The sequence below is a fragment of the Notamacropus eugenii genome, chromosome 5, assembly GCF_028372415.1.
Source record: "Notamacropus eugenii isolate mMacEug1 chromosome 5, mMacEug1.pri_v2, whole genome shotgun sequence".
Classification (NCBI taxonomy): domain Eukaryota; kingdom Metazoa; phylum Chordata; class Mammalia; order Diprotodontia; family Macropodidae; genus Notamacropus; species Notamacropus eugenii.
In genome coordinates this window covers 320,188,871-320,205,066 of record NC_092876.1, presented here as the reverse complement: position 1 = coordinate 320,205,066, position 16,196 = coordinate 320,188,871, and positions in this window count along the sequence as shown.

Here is a 16,196-nt window from a genome sequence, read left to right as displayed (position 1 = left end):
CTCTGTATCTTCAGTCCTTAGCATAGTGCCATAGTAGGTACTTAATGTTTATTGCCTATCTAAAGCAGTCTTCTCTTTAAAGCTTTTAATTTTTACCCCTAACCTAAACTTTCAACAATATAATTTTTAAAAAGTCTGGGGGAACATGATAAAGATACTTTGTCCATTTTCACTGTCCTTTGTTTTGAAGCTAAGTGTCATAGTAGATAGAGTGACTAGACTTGAATTGAAGAAGACCTGAATTCAAGTATTGCCTCAGCTGCCTTACTAGCTTTGTGATTCTTGATAAGTTGCCTCAATTTTTAGCCTCAATTTCTTCATCTGCAAAATGATGATAATAATAGCATTTATGTCATTGTTGTGTTATTGTGAAGATTGAATAAGTTAATACGTGTGAAACACATTGCAAACGTTAAAGCATTATATTATCATAAACTGTGATTTCTCTCCATGCTTCTGGAACATATTTTTGGTAATTGTGTATTGCCATGCTTTTCTTCTGAATGACTTCACGTATGCTTTAAGCTTTTCTTTCATTATGCTCCTTGCAAATAAGGAATATATTTTACCTTTGTATCCCCAGGATTTAACACAATGACTAGCACTTTGTAAGAACTTCATAAATGCTTATTGACTGACCTGCAGCTCTGCTTCTAATCATGTGAGTTTACCATTCCTTGGGGAGTTAGCTTTCTTCACCACTGGAAGCTTGTTACCCTTTATTTTCTATAACTAAAATAATAACTTTTCAAAGTGAAAGTCACTATTTGAGAACATTACATGAAGTGTAATTGTTTTAGTTTTGGTAGGAAGTTAACTTTTTCTATACTGCAAACTATTTCACAAGAGTCTCACAAGAAAGTCTCACTTCTTAAGTCACATTCAGTTCTGATATCTCTTTGGTTTCATGTGAATGAAAGGTATGTAGAAACTATAAAAATACTGAGTTAGTTAGAAGGGAATAAATATATAGCACCTACTATGTGCCAGGTACTGTACTAAGCTAAAGAAATGCTAAGTGATGCTACTGAATTTCTGGAAATGCCTTCCTTTCTTCCTTTTTTTCCTCTGCCCCTTTGCTAATTCAAAGATCCCAGTTTTATGCTAAATATTATATGAAGTGCAGAGTTAGTTGGAAGGGACCATTAAGGGATACTGCTGAAATCTAGTAAAATTATGGTATACTGATTTTTCTTTCTCTTTTTCTGTAAATTTAGAATTCCCTATTTGAGGAAAGACAAACATTTTCAAAATGAATCCATTTTCCTCCTATTTCCTCATGTGTGAAAATATGCAAAAAATACCAAGATAGATATTGGGGCAGTTTGGCAAGAAAAAAACCATTGTACTTTTATCAACAATAACAACTTACTTTCAAATCTGTTCTACCAGTTCTGTCGAAAGAATTCTCATCCTTCCTAAGGCTATTTGCCCTTTAAATTATTCCTATTATTATTGATACACCTCTCCATAGAATGATGTATTCTTCTCTATTTCCTGACATCTTTCATGTTCTTTAAGGAGAACATGGATTTTGATCATCATCTGTTCACAGATAATAATCCTTTTAATTCTTTAAGTTCTAATTATTTTTAATTAGTCAAGAATGGGTTCTTTGGAACTTCAGACCTGTGGAAAATGAGTTAGCAGAAGTTGGCATGTAATAGAAGACAATATAATGGATAAAGCACAGCAGATTCCAGTTTAAATCCACCTCAAACACTTCCTAGTGGTGTGATCACAGACAAATAACTTAAATTTTCAGAGCCTTGGTGTCTTTTCTGTAAAATAAAGATAATATATTTACACTGCCCATCAGGATTGTGGGGGAAACACTTCACAAAATGCAAAGATTTAAATAAATGCAATTTAATTACATTTTATTGAGGTTTTTTTTTTTGTTTTCTAAAAATTTTGACCGTGTACTTCGGTATTTAGAAAGAAACAGAACAAAATCTTGTTTTGCCTTCTTCTTTTGTATTCATTAATTCATAGGCACTGATGTGCCTAAGGATTACAAGATATTGAATATATTTGTGGGATGTTCCTACCTTGGCAGTATCAGGTGATTTTGTACACATTGGAAGCACTGAATTTAGTTGAAGTTGCTTTAGTTTCAGTGGTCCAATTGGCCCGATATGCTAGTTAAAGGATTAAGTGTACCTCTGGTTTGAAATATAGCTATTGCTAGATTCAGACATTTTATTGGTTCAAAATTCAGGGCTTGTATTTTTCTTGTTTCCCTAATGAATTCAAAGTTTTTTCTGCTTTGCCACATAATAGCCAGTATTCTACGTGGCAAAAAAGAATTTCATGGTCACTGCCCATCTCATTACTTTTTTCATGATTTGATATTTATAAGATTAACCATGTCAGTGATATCTTGTAACATGTTGTGCACTTCTGGTTCCAATTTGTTGCAATGGCATGCCCATGAGTGATACTGTGAATGAATTTCTCATATAAGTGCTGGCTCTGTAATCTTATCAGTTATCTTTCCAGTCAAAGCATCTGTTTTATCGGAGGCTACACTTATGGAGTTTTCCTATAAAATCTAGTTTTTATTGAAGGATTTACTGTTAAAACTATTTCTTCTCTGGCACAGCTTTCTTTTACTGCTTTTTCCCAAAAAAGTAACTCTTTTGTGTTTCATTAAGATAACATAAGCTGAGATATGTTAGGATATACTTCCTTCCAACAATATAACAAACATCCCAGATGATACAATTTGCTCTTATACTGTATTCTCCGAATCTTCACAAAATTTTCAGTGCATTTTACAATAGTTCATGTAAATTTTTCCAGGTTTTTCTGAAATCTGCTTGCTCCTCATTTCTTATACAATATTAGTATTCCATTACATTCATATGCCTCTGCTTGTTCAGTCTCTCCTCTCAATTTCTAATTCTTTGCCACCACAAACAGATCTGCTATAAATATCTTTGTACATGTGGGTCTCTTTCCCTCTCTTATGCTGTCCTTGGGAAATAGACCTGGAAGTGCTATTGCTGTATCAAAGGGTATGTGCAGTTTTATAGCCCTTTTGGCACAGTTCCAAAAGCAATTACACTTTAATAAGACACAGAGACAAGCTACAAAAAGTGGCAGGAGGTACAGAGGCGACAGTGCAGCTCAGGGACAGGGGAATGAGAAGGTGAAGGCAACTGTTTGAGGAAGAGGACAGGGAGGGGGAGAAGCAGTGAATATTACTCATGTAACCATGGATTAAAGTGAGGATCATTAGGCAGGTTGGACCTAATGGAGATGGAAGAGTAGTCAGCAGGATAAGAGTTTGAGGTCTCATTTTATAGGGGGGGAGGGGAGGAATAATTCCTATCTGTGGTATTAGTTCATTAACATATCATCCCAAAGTTATTGCTAAAACTTCAAAGTTATCAGCTCACATTATCTGTACCTTTTTGATGTTCTGTTGGTCTGGAGCCTTGCAGGTCTGGAATTTGTCTAGAATTTACATATCATAGGATTAGAACTTTGACAAGTAGCCCCTAGATGGTTTTCTCCCTGATTTGGCACATATTGCCAGGATGTAAATTTTAGTTAATATATATAAATATTTAGTTAATGATAATAAAATCTGTAAATTATGCGCCTTTGATCTTTGGAACATTTTGTACATGACTTCCAGGTTCCACTCTGCAGTCTTATTTCCTGCTAAAACTTGCTGATCAAAAGGTAAGGGGGTGCTCAGGAGACCAGAATAAGATACAATGTTAACATATAACTATTAAGCAACCTTAAAAGCGTCTTCTAAATATTTAGCATTTAGATTAGTAAATTTTTACAAAGTACTTAACTGAGTTATTACTAAACATTGCTTATCCTCTTGTTCTGGATACTTAGTTTTAAATTTTCTTACTAATTGTAATGAATAGATGTATGTTTTCATTCAACCTATTCCAAGCCCGTATTCTAGTTATGTGCTTTCTTCAATATTACTCATGGTAGATTGGGGATACATAGTGACAGAGTGACCAAGAAGCTTGGGTACACCAAGAAGCTTTGTTGCCCACATCAGCTCCTCAGAGCCAAGAGAAACGATTCATATTGCTATGTAATCTGCCTTCTCTGAAGAGAAGTCTAGCTAGTATTTTATAATCTCCATATCACAAAATACATTCTCTGCATAATTACTAGATTTTAGCTATTTGAAACTAATTTCAAAATTGTACAAACTGCAACAACAGAGGAGGAAGGACAAGTGGGGCATGCAGCTAGGTTGCACAGTGGATAGCGCATCAACCCAGGAGTCAGAAGGACTTGAATTCAGATCTGGCCTCAGACACTTACTAGCTATTTGACCCTGGGTAAGTTACTTAACACCAATTACCTCAAACAACAACAACCCTACAGCTGACTTGGATTGATAAGGTGAGAAAGGTAGGTACAAGCTCATTAGACAAAGGTGACCATCTTTTGTGTTTCTACATAATATTTTTAAGTCACTGTTTTCTAAACCCATTTAAGTTTCTAGTGAATTCAGATATCATTAAGAAAGTCTTCTCTTTATATGAATGAATAAAATAGGATTATTTAGCACTTACTATGTGCAAGCACTATGGTAAGCACTGAGATGGAAAAACAAAGACAATACTTATAATAGGGGAAGACAAAACATATAGGGAAGTGGTGGCCAGGAAAAGATATTTAGTTTTGGAAAGTTAGAGGGACATCACCTTCTTGGTCCTGGACAAGGATATTTCTTAATGTAGCCTAAGATTGCATTAGCAGTCTTGACCACCATATCATTCAGTCAGTGAATTCATACTGAACTTGCTGTCCACTAAAACCCTTGTTTGTTTTTTAAACTGCTATCCACCTTCCCCCCTCCCCAACTCCTCCCAGAACCTTGGAGATTCAAACTCCAAAGGACAGAAATCAACAAAGGCTGCAATAGCACCAGCATTGTAAAATTCTATATTGCTGGGCCAGAGAACTGAGAAACAGAGAGAATGGGACAGGCTCGTTTTTGTGGGAGTACAAGAGTTTTGTCCCCCAAAGGTAACTTGGGGTAGAGGCATAGGCTGCTGAACCATGACTTGATGGGCATGGGAGGAGATTCAAATACTTTGAGATTCAGTCAACAGGGAAACCACTATCAGAAGGGAAGGAGTCAGAAAATAAACTGTAGGAGGAAAAAATAGGAAAAGACTGAAATTGCCAATGATTTCATGAGGAAGAAAGTTCAAAGACCTTGAGCTTAAGCATTAAGAACAGAAGGAAATATGGGCTCCAGATCTAGTACATGAGTTCAGGTTTCTATGAATAAGTACTAAAATGTAGGAAAATGATTCAGCACTTGATGAAACCAAGCACCCTTTGGATTTTGGGGAGAACACAGAACACACTGTTCCTGATTGACTTAAAAGAGAAACAAGACTTCTGAGAACAGAACTTATGCCTCTCATAAAGGAAATAATTGTCAGAATACAAAAATTTGAATCAAATGTGTCAACCTGAAATTTTGGTTAAAAAAGGCAAACAGGTTTAAATGCATATTGTTTATTTCCTTAAAGCTAGTGGTTATATGATCATCGTGTTGACAGAGGAAGAGATATTCTCTGAGTTTACTTCAGAGAACAAAGAGACTGTTAGGTTCAGGCTCTTCTTAATTCAAGCTCTGACCCTTATTAAAGTCCAAAATTTATATTAAATGATTATCATTCCCTCCTTTTGGTCAAAGGCCAGCTGAAGGCTTCACCTGTAGACCAACGAAGGTGTAGAGAAACCTCTAAATAACCAGTCCTGAGTATTCAAGGGCTCAGAAAGGGAGGGAGTTGATCTTCCTGCAGGTCTGGTCTGGTCTGGACTCTTGGGAAAGCTGTCTACATCTGATGTCATCTTAATTCAGGTACTTTTGAAATTGGACAGCAAGGTCAGCTCAGAAGGAGGGGCAATGGAAGTGACAGATGGATCCAAGAGTCTATACAGAAAACCTGACAGGGACTCCCAGAAAACATATGATTTGATAATTGAGATGAAACAGTACAACAAAGTTAACATGGCTAAAGGTACATAGATATAGTTCAGTTTCCCAGCCACACAGGGCTAGGTTGAAACAACACAATACAATTTTTCTCACAGTTCACAAAATTGCATTTTTACATTAAGTCAAGTACAGGTTAAAACTTAGATGGCTCACAGTAGAGTAGTTTGGAAAAAGGAGATTTACATACCACCAAGATAAACAAGAAAATTAAACATGAACCGTACAAATAAATGCAATCATTATTTCCAATGTTAATTAGCATTAAGTTCCTTGTATCCCAGTAATCCATTCTTAATGTCCATTTAAACAACACTTTTTGAATCCCAGATTTCTCGTGTAATTATCTAGTGTCTAGGCTTTATTCTTGGGACAATTAAAAAAAAAGTTCTACTTCTCTGGTTCAGATCTAAAATTCTGACAATATAAATCAGTGAAATCTCTTAAAATTGGTTCTCCATTTTTTTTTGAGACTTCAGAGAATTTCACTTTATATTATTTGCTGTTTCTGTCTTTACCTATATCCTGTACCTGGAATGGGAATCTTTTAAAATGTGAGGGTTCAACCATAAAAATGAACTCACTCTTTACTACTACCTTATACAATTTTTGTGCAAAAATTCAGATTTGAGATCTTATTACCAAAACATGATAAGTTCTAGAAGGCAATCATATACATCTGTATATAAATCTTAGAGGAATCAGTCTGATCCTATTGCTTTTCCTCAAAATTTGCTATTTCATTTAATTAGACATCTATCACCTTACATGTTTGTCTTATTACTTGGTCTAATCATTTCCTCCTTTGGAGGATGTTATCTCTATATTATATTTATTTACTTGGCCAGGAATATAGGTTAAAATTGTAAGCTATTCATTCTTGCATCCCATTATAGTAACTCAGAGATGTTCCAATTTCCATTTATTGTTTAATAGACTTAGTATTATACTTACAGCACTTCTTGATAATAGAGATTTTCTATAAAAGAAAAAGAGGGACAATGTCATATATGTTAACAGAAAGAGAGAACTTCCTCGGAGGGGCAGAGCCAAGATGGTGGAATAGAAAGACACCAAGGCAGGCTCTCCCCACACAGCCCATAAAATACCTGTAGAGAGGGCAACAAATTTTGGAGCAGCAAAAGTGGAGAATAACAGAGTGGAGGAGATTTCCAGCCCAGGGTGACCTGAAAGGACCATGGGAAACATCTGTTGCACTAGATGGACACACAGCAGAGCCCAGCCCAGCCTTGGCCTGCTCACAAACAGCCCTTGGGGGCAGAATGTCTAGTCTCAGAATGCCCAGTCCCAGTAGCAGCAGGTTCACAGATCCCTCAACCCACAGGGCCAAAGGTCAGTGACAGGGTTTTTTCCACTGGCCAGGAAGGGAGAAGGGCCTTCCCATAACTCCAACCTCAGGCTGCGGCCCCACAGGCTACACTGGGCAGGTGGTGGGCACTTCCTACCTCAGCCCCTACAGCAGCCCACATCCATTGCTGGATTGTAAAAACCCCTGGGGGCACTGAGGAGCTAATTGTTACCTCAGTCCTGTGTAGAGGCCCAGAGGGAGCTGGTCTTCCTCTCTCACTGAATGGCAGCCCTACCCCCACAGCTTGACTGAATCCCACCCCCACAGTGCAGGCTTGGTGGAACTGGAGGCCAGGTGGCTGTGGAGAGGAAACTGCTAAGATTCTGGGCACAGAAATCCCTCACTGCTCCCAGACCAGTGTCTGCTTGATTGTGCCACTTTGGAGGAACTGAGATCTTACAGATTCCCCGCTCTGGACAAAGGACCCAAGAGTCAAGTAACTGGTTGGGAAAATGCTCAAAAAAGGGAAAAAAATAAGACTATAGAAGGTTACTTTCTTGGTGAACAGATATCTTCTCCCATCCTTTCAGATGAGGAAGAACAATGCTTACCATCAGGGAAAAACTTAAAAGTCAAGGCTTTTGTATCCCAAACATCCAAAATAAATATTCAATGGTCTCAGGCCATGGAAGAGCTCAAAAAAGATTTTGAAAATCAAGTAAGTGAGGTGGAGGAAAAACTGGGAAGAGAAATGAGAGAGATGCAAGAATTGCTGCCCCTACACTTCTCCTACATTCTCCTCTCTATATCTCATCTGGGATGAGAGTTGTTAACATGAATCCTTGTAGCTGTTAAAAATCCCCATTCTGAGATACTCTAAAATTCTGGGAAGGAATGGGGAATGCTAAGTGATCAGAATTGGGAAGGGGTACTTTACTTAAGGTGAGCTCCTGGAGCTACTCACAATCTTAGGAGTTCTTTTCTAATAATTCCAAATGATCAGTTTAATGTGTAGGAAATCCTTAAGGAAAAGGGGGAGAAGGAGGAATCAAGGAATAGTGTAGAGGAGGAGCAGAGTTTGGAGGAGAAAGAGGGGATGGGGTTTTTGGGAAAGAGGGGAGAGTGAGATGAAGGGAATTAGTCAGTATGGAGGACAGTGTTGAAGCAGCTTTGGGAGCCTTAAGGGAAGATACTCCTGCTTTTTATTCTCCCTCAGCCATTTCAGCAAGCCCAAGATGAAACATTCCCATTGTTGGCTAGATGTTTTGTTGACTTTTAAACTTAATTTGGTTTTAAGATAAAGTAACTTTGACAGCCAACATAATTTAGGGCTATCTTTAGTTAATTGACACTAGTGCTAGTAATACCTGTGTTAATTTTTCCTGAGATCAATCAGTACAGGGGATCTATAAAGAGTTGAGCTAGCTTTCAGATGAATTTTGATATTATTTTATCCAGCTCTAGAAAATAATTATCTGATAGTTTAATTGGTATGGCACTAAATAAGTAAATTAATTTAGGTGGAATTGTCATTTTTATTATATTGTCTTGGCCTACCCATGCAAAACTGATGTTTTTCCACTTACTTAGATCTGACTTTATTTATGCAAAAAGTGTCTTGTAGTTGTATTCATATAATCCCTGTGTTTGTTTTGGCAGGTAAACTCCCAAATATTTTATAGTGTCTATCCTAGCATTAAATGGGATTTCTCTTTCTATCTCTTGCTGTTAGACTTTGTTATTAAAATATAGAAATGCAGAAGATTTGTGTGGGTTTATTTTGTAACCTGCAACTTTGCCAAAGTTGTTTATTATTTCAAGTAGTTTTTTACTTGAATCTCTGGGATTCTCTAAGTAGATCATCATATCATCTGCAAAGAGTGATAACTTAGTTTCTTCTTTGCCTGTTCTTATTCCTTCAATTTCTTTCTCTTGTCTAATTGCTACAGCTAACATTTCTACTACCATATTGAATAACAGTGGTGAATAATAGTTGTTTCATGCCTGATCTTATTGGAATGCATCTAGCTTATCTCCATTGTATGTAATGCTTGTTGATGGTTTTAGGTAGATGCTACTTATTATTTTATGGAAAGTTCCCTTTATTCCTATGTTCTCCAGCATTTTTAATAAGAATGGGTATTGTACTTTGTTGAAAGCTTTTCTGCATCTTTTGAGATACTCATTTGGTTTTTGTTAGTTTTGTTGTTGATATAATCAATAATGCTAATAGTTTTCCTAATATTGAACCAGCCCTGCATTTCTAGTATGAATCCTACCTGATTATAATGTATTATTTCATGATAAGATGCTGTATTCATTTTGCTAAAATCTTATTTAAAATTTTTGCATCCATATTCATTAGAGAAATTGGTCTATACTTTTCTTTCTCTGTTTTATCTCTTCCTGGTTTAGGTATCAAAACCATATTTGTATCATAAAAAGAATTTGGGAGGACTCATTTTTCTTTTTTTTTTTATTTAACTTTTGACATTTATTTTCACACAATTTTGGGTTACAAATTTTCTCCCCTTTTATCCCCTCCCCCCCCAAACCCGAGCTTTCTAATTGCCCCTGTGACCTATCTGCTCTCTCCTCTCTCCTCCCTCCCTGCCCTTGTCTCCGTCTTCTCTTTTGTCCTGTAGGGCCAGATAGCTTTACCTGTATTTCTTGTTACCCAGTGGTAAGAACATTACATTTTGTCCTAACACTTTGAGTTCCAACCTCTTTAGCTCCCTCCCTCTCCACCCCTTCCCCTTGGAAGACAGGCAATTTAATATAGGCCATATCTGTTTAGTTTTGCAAATGATTTCCATACTAGTTGTGTTGTATAGGACTAACTATATTTCCCTCCATCCTATCCTGTCCCCCTTTACTTCTATTTTCTTATGGTCCTTTCCCTCCCCATGAGTGTCGACCTCGGATTGCATTCTCCTCCCCATGCCCTCCCCTCCATCCTCCCCCCCCACCCTGCTTGTGCCCCTGTCCCCCACTCTCCTGTATTATGAGATAGGTTTTCCTATCAAAATGAGTGTGCATTTTATTCTTTCCTTTAGTGGAATGTGATGAGAGTAGACCTCATGTTTTTCTCTTGCCTCCCCTCTTTATCCCACCACTAATAAGTCTTTTGCTTGCCTCTTTTATGAGAGATAATTTGCCCCATATAACTTCTCCCTTTCTCCTCCCAATATTTCTCTCTCACTGCTTGATTTCATTTTTTTTTTTAAGATATGATCCCATCCTCTTCAATTCACTCTGTGCACTCTGTCTCTATGTATGTGTGCGTGTATGCATGTGTGTGTGTGTGTACTCCCACCCAGTACCCAGATACTGAAATGTTTCAAGAGTTACAGATATTGTCTTTCCATGTAGGAATGTAAACAGTTCAACTTTAGTAAGTCCCTTATGACTTCTCTTTGCTGTTCACCTTTTCATGGTTCTCTTCATTCCTGTGTTAGAAAGTCAAATTTTCTTTCCAGCTCTGGTCTTTTCATCAGGAAAATTTGAAAGTTCTCTATTTCATTGAAAGACCATTTTTTCTCCTGAAGTATTATACTCAGTTTTGCTGGGTAGGTGATTCTTGGCTTCAGTCCTAGTTCCTTTGACTTCTGGAATATCCTATTCCATTCCCTTCTATCCCTCAATGTAGAGGGTGCCAGATCTTGTGCTATCCTGATTGTATTTCCACAATACTTGAATTGTTTCTTTCTAGCTGCTTGCAATATTTTCTCTTTCACCTGGGAATTCTGGAATTTGGCCACAATGCTCCTAGGAGTTTCTCTTTTTGGATCTCTTTCATGCGGTGTTCTGCAGATTTCTTGAATATTTATTTTGCCTTCTGGTTCTAGAATCTCAGGGCAGTTTTCCTTGATAATTTCATGGAAGATGAGGCTCTTCTTTTCATCATGGTTTTCAGGTAGTCCCAGAATTTTTACATTGTCTCTCCTGATTCTATTTTCCAGGTCAGTTGTTTTTCCAATAAGATATTTCACATTATCTTCCATTTTTCGAATCTGCGCGGTATGTTCTGAGATATCTGTCTTTCTCATAAAGTCCTTAGCGTCCATCCGTACCATTCCAGTTTTGAAAGATCTATTTTCTTCAGTGAGCTTTTGAATCTCCTTTTCCATTTGGTTAATTCTGTTTTTGAAAGCATTCTTCTCCTCATTGGCCCCTTGCACCTCCCTTGCCAGCTGAGTTAGGCTAGTTCTCAAGGTGCCAATTTCTTCAAGATTTTTTTGGTTCTCCTTTAGCAGGGAGCTGATCTGCTTTTCATGCTTCTCCCTCATCCCTCTCATTTCCCTTCCCAGTCTTTCCTCCACCTCTCTAACTTGATTTTCAAAATTCCTCTTGAGCTCTTCCATGGCCTGAGCCCATTGGGTGGGCTGGGACACAGAATCCTCGATTTCTGCGTCTTTGCCTGATGGCAAGCATTGTTCCTCCCCATCAGAAAGGAAGGGAGGAAGTGTCTTTTCTCCGATAAAGTACCCTTCAATAGTTTTATTTCTTTTCCCTTTTCTTGGCATTCTCTCCAACCGGTGGCCTGACCTCTGAATGTTCTCCTCACACCCACCTCGCCTCCTGGTCCTCCCAGACAGCGTTTGGGGACTGAGATTCAAATGCTGCTTCCTGCCTTAGGGTTTTTGGCGGGGGCAGGGCTGCTATTCAGTGTTAAATTAAGTTCAGGTGCTGAGGTCAGGGGCAGGGCCACCTCTCTGGCTCAGTTCCCTCAGGGGGTTTATGCACAGACCTTCCACAATGGATCCAGGCTCCCACCCGTTTGGGGAGCCCCTGTCTGTAGCCGCCTCTCAGCTTCTATCTCCTGGGGGGGCCCGAGCCATGGGGGCACCCCATTCCCCTCTCAACCCGCCAAAGAGACTCTCTTACCTACCCCCGTCAGTCACCTGTTGGTGGGGGGGCTTGTGCCGCCGCTGGGGAACCCGTCTCTGGAGCCTTCTCGGATCTGTACCTCTTGGAGCCGCCAGGTCCGGGCTGGGCTCCGTGTCTGCAGTGCGAGGGACCTTTTGCGAGAGGTTTGCAGGTCTCTCTGTGGGTGGGGGGACCCGCGTGGCCACTGGAGATCCCGTTCCCGTAACCCTCTCGGATATTTTCCTCACGGTGTCGTGGCCGCGGCAGGGCTGCACTCTGCTCCCCGTCCCGGAGCCCAGTCCTCGGCGCGAAGGACCCCCCCGCGAGAGGTTTGCTGGTCTCTCCAGAGCAGAAATCTCCCTCGCTCCAATATTCCATGGTCTCTGGGTGCAGAATTCGCCCTGGCTTGGTCCCCTCTAGCTGTTCTGTGGTTTGTGGGTTCGGAGCTATGTGTATGTGCATCTTTCTACTTCGCCATCTTGGCTCTGCCCCCCTCATTTTTCCCCAATTTTCAAAAATAGTCTATATAGTATTGGAATTAACTGTTTAAATGTTTGATAGAATTCACTTGTAAATCTATCTCGCCCTGGAGATTTTTTCCTAGGGAGTTTGTTGATGGCTTGTTCTATTTCTTTTTCTGAGATGGGGTTGTTTAAGTATTCAGCTTCTTCTGTTAATCTGAGCAATTTGTATTTTTTAAAATACTCATCCATCTCATTTAGATTGTAGAATTTGTGGGCATAAAGTTGGGCAAAATAATTTCTAATTATTGTTTTAATTTCCCCCTCATTGGAGGTGAGTTCACCCCTTTCATTTTTGATATTAGTAATTTGATTTTCTTCTTTCCTTTTTTAAATCAAATTGACCAAAGGCTTATCAATTTTATTAGTTTTTTCATAAAACCAACTATTGGTTTTATTTATTAATTCAATAGTTTTCTTAATTTCAATTTTATTAATCTCTCCTTTGGTTTTCAGTATTCCTAATTTGGTGTTTACTTGGGGATTTTCAATTTGTTCTTTTTCTAGTTTTTTCAGCTGCATGCCCAGGTCATTGATCTCCTCTTTCTCTATTTTATTTATGTAGGCATTCAAAGATATAAAATTTCTCCTAAGAACTGCTTTTGCAGTATCCCATAAGATTGGTAGGTTGTCTGATTATTGCCATTCTCTTGAATGAAGTTGTTGATTGTTTCTATGATTTCTTCTTTATCCCACTCCTTCTTTAGGATTAGATTATTTAGTTTCCAATTGATTTTTGGTTTATCTTTCCATGGTCTTTTATTACATATAATTTTTATTGCATTATGATCTGAGAAGGATGCATTGATTATCTCTGCCTTTTTGCACTGGATTGTGAAGTTTTTATGTCCTAGTACATGGTCAGTTTTTGTATATGTGCCATGTATTGCTGAGAAAAAGGTATATTCCTTTCTATTCCCATTCAATTTTCTCCAGAGATCTATCATATTTACCTTATCCAGAGTTTTATTTACCTCCTTAACCTCTTTCTTGTTTATTTTGAGATTAGATTTATCAAGTTCAGAGAGGGGGAGGTTGATGTCCCCCATTAGTATAGTTTTGCTGTCAATTTCTTCCTTCAACTCCCCCAACTTCTCCTCTAAGAATTTGGATGCTATACCACTTGGAGCATATATATTTAGTAATGATATTGCTTCATTGTCTATGGTGCCTTTTAGTAGGATATAGTTTCTTCCTTCCTTATCTCTTTTGATTAGAACTATTTCTGCTTTTGCTTTGTCTGTGATTAGGATTGCTACCACTGCTCTTCTTACATCAGCTGAAGCACAATATATTCCGCTCCAACCTTTGACCTTTACCCTGTGTGTATCCCCCCATTTCAAATGGGTTTCTTGTAAACAACATATTGTTGGTTTATGGTTTTTAATCCATTCCACTATCCATCTCCATTTTATGGGAGAGTTCATTCCATTCACATTCACAGTTATGATTTTATGATTACAATCTGTGTATTTCCCTCCATCCTCTTTCCCATCACTTGTGCTTTTAGCTCTTCCATCTCCCTTCCCCTCCTCAATAGTTTTCACTTATCACCACCACCTCCTGCAGCCTTCCCTTCCTTCTTTTAGCCCCCCTCCCTTTTACTCCCCTTTACCCTTACTGCTTCTTCCCTCCGTTTTAGTTTCCCCTCCCCTTTCTTCTCCCTTCCTCTCCTACTGCCTATAGAGCTAGTTAGAATTATATACTTAAGTTTATTGTTCCCTCCTTGAACCAAATTGATGAGAGTACCTCTCAAACAATGCTCATCTCCCTCCCCTCTTTCCCTCTACTATAATTTTGTACTTCTTCCTGTGATGTAATTTACCATTTTCTGCTTCCTCCTTTTCACACCTCCTGATACAATCCCTTCACATGCTTAAATCATATTTTTAGCATGATATCATTTACTTTATACCCGTTCCCTCTATGTATATCCCTTGTATATTTCATTACAGATGTACAATTCTCAAGATTAACAGGTATCATCTTCCCTTATAGGGAGGTAAACAGTTTGCCCAAATTGAGTAACAAGTTTTTTTTCCTCTTTGTTTACCTTTTTATGCCTCTCTTGAGACCTACATTTGAAGATTGAATTTTCTGTTAAGCTCTGGCATTTTTGTCAGGAAGGTCTGGAAATCCCTTACTTCGTTGAATGACCATCTCCTTACCTGAACTTTTCTGGGTAGTTGATCCTTGATTGTAGTCCCATCATCTTTGCTTTACGGAATATTGGATTCCAATTCCTTCAATCTTTTAATGTCTGAGCTAGCTTTAAAGGGAAATTTCAGACTTCAATCAAACTAGTGGCAGTCCTTTGGAAGCTGGGAATAGGAGGACTTACCCAACCCCATAAGGGTTTAAAACTTCAGGAAAAAAAGAATCCTGAGGTGCCTAAATCTTTGGCTTTGGCAAGGTGGGGAGCTGTTCCATTCTAATACATCAGTTCCAATCTGAGTCATGGCACCATAACTGTGGACCTGAAAGTTTAGTTAAAAAAGGCAAACAGGCTAAATGCATGTTGTTTATTCCCTTAAAGCTAGTGGTTACATGATCATCATGGAGCCAGAAAAACTTCTGACTGACTGTTACAGGAATGACCAGGCTTATATCTGTTTAGGACAATCCAAGGTAGTCTGTGTCCTTCAGATTTATGTTCTCCATGAGTGATTAACTAGACCATGAGAAAGGAATTTCTTAATTGCATAGGTTGTAAATACAATAAGATAACAGAGTTGACAAAGTTTAAATTGAAATTACAACCCAGGATATCTGTGTTTTCTTTACTATTAACATGCCATAGCATAACAATGTCCACAAAATATTAAGATATGAAAAAAGTTCCATTATTCAAGATAGTGTCTTGGGTTAAGGGTTTCCTAAGGAATGCTAAGTCAGCCCCATCTGGCTTTGTTGACATAAGAAGAGGTATTCTCTGAGTGTGCTTCAGAGAACAAAGAAACTGTTAGGTCCAGGCTCTCCTTAATTCAAGCTCTGGTCCTTATTAAAGTCCAAAATTTATATTAAATGATTAGATGGTAAGTCTCAAACAAAAGAAGGGACAACTGATTGGGAATGCAAATACACAAAACTAATGGACATTCTAGAAGAAGAAAAATAGAAAGCATTAACAGTAAAAGAAACAAACTTTCTGTTTAAGCAAAACATGTCAATCTTGAAAATAGAATGTGTAGAGACAATCTAATGATTATAGGTCTCCTAGAATATGACAGTTAAAAACTTGCATACCAAATAAAAGAAACAATTTATGAAACTACCCAGAACTTCTGAACACAGAAAAAAAAATGCCAGTTGAAGGAATCTATGTATCACCTCAAAAAAGAAAAAGACTGCCAACTCCAATACACATAATGATACATTTATTAATTCAATCCAGAAACAACAAATTATTTTATTATTATTATTATTATTATTATTGTATTTGTTTTCAGTGTTCTACAATCACTTCCACATAACTTAGATTTTTTTTCTCCCT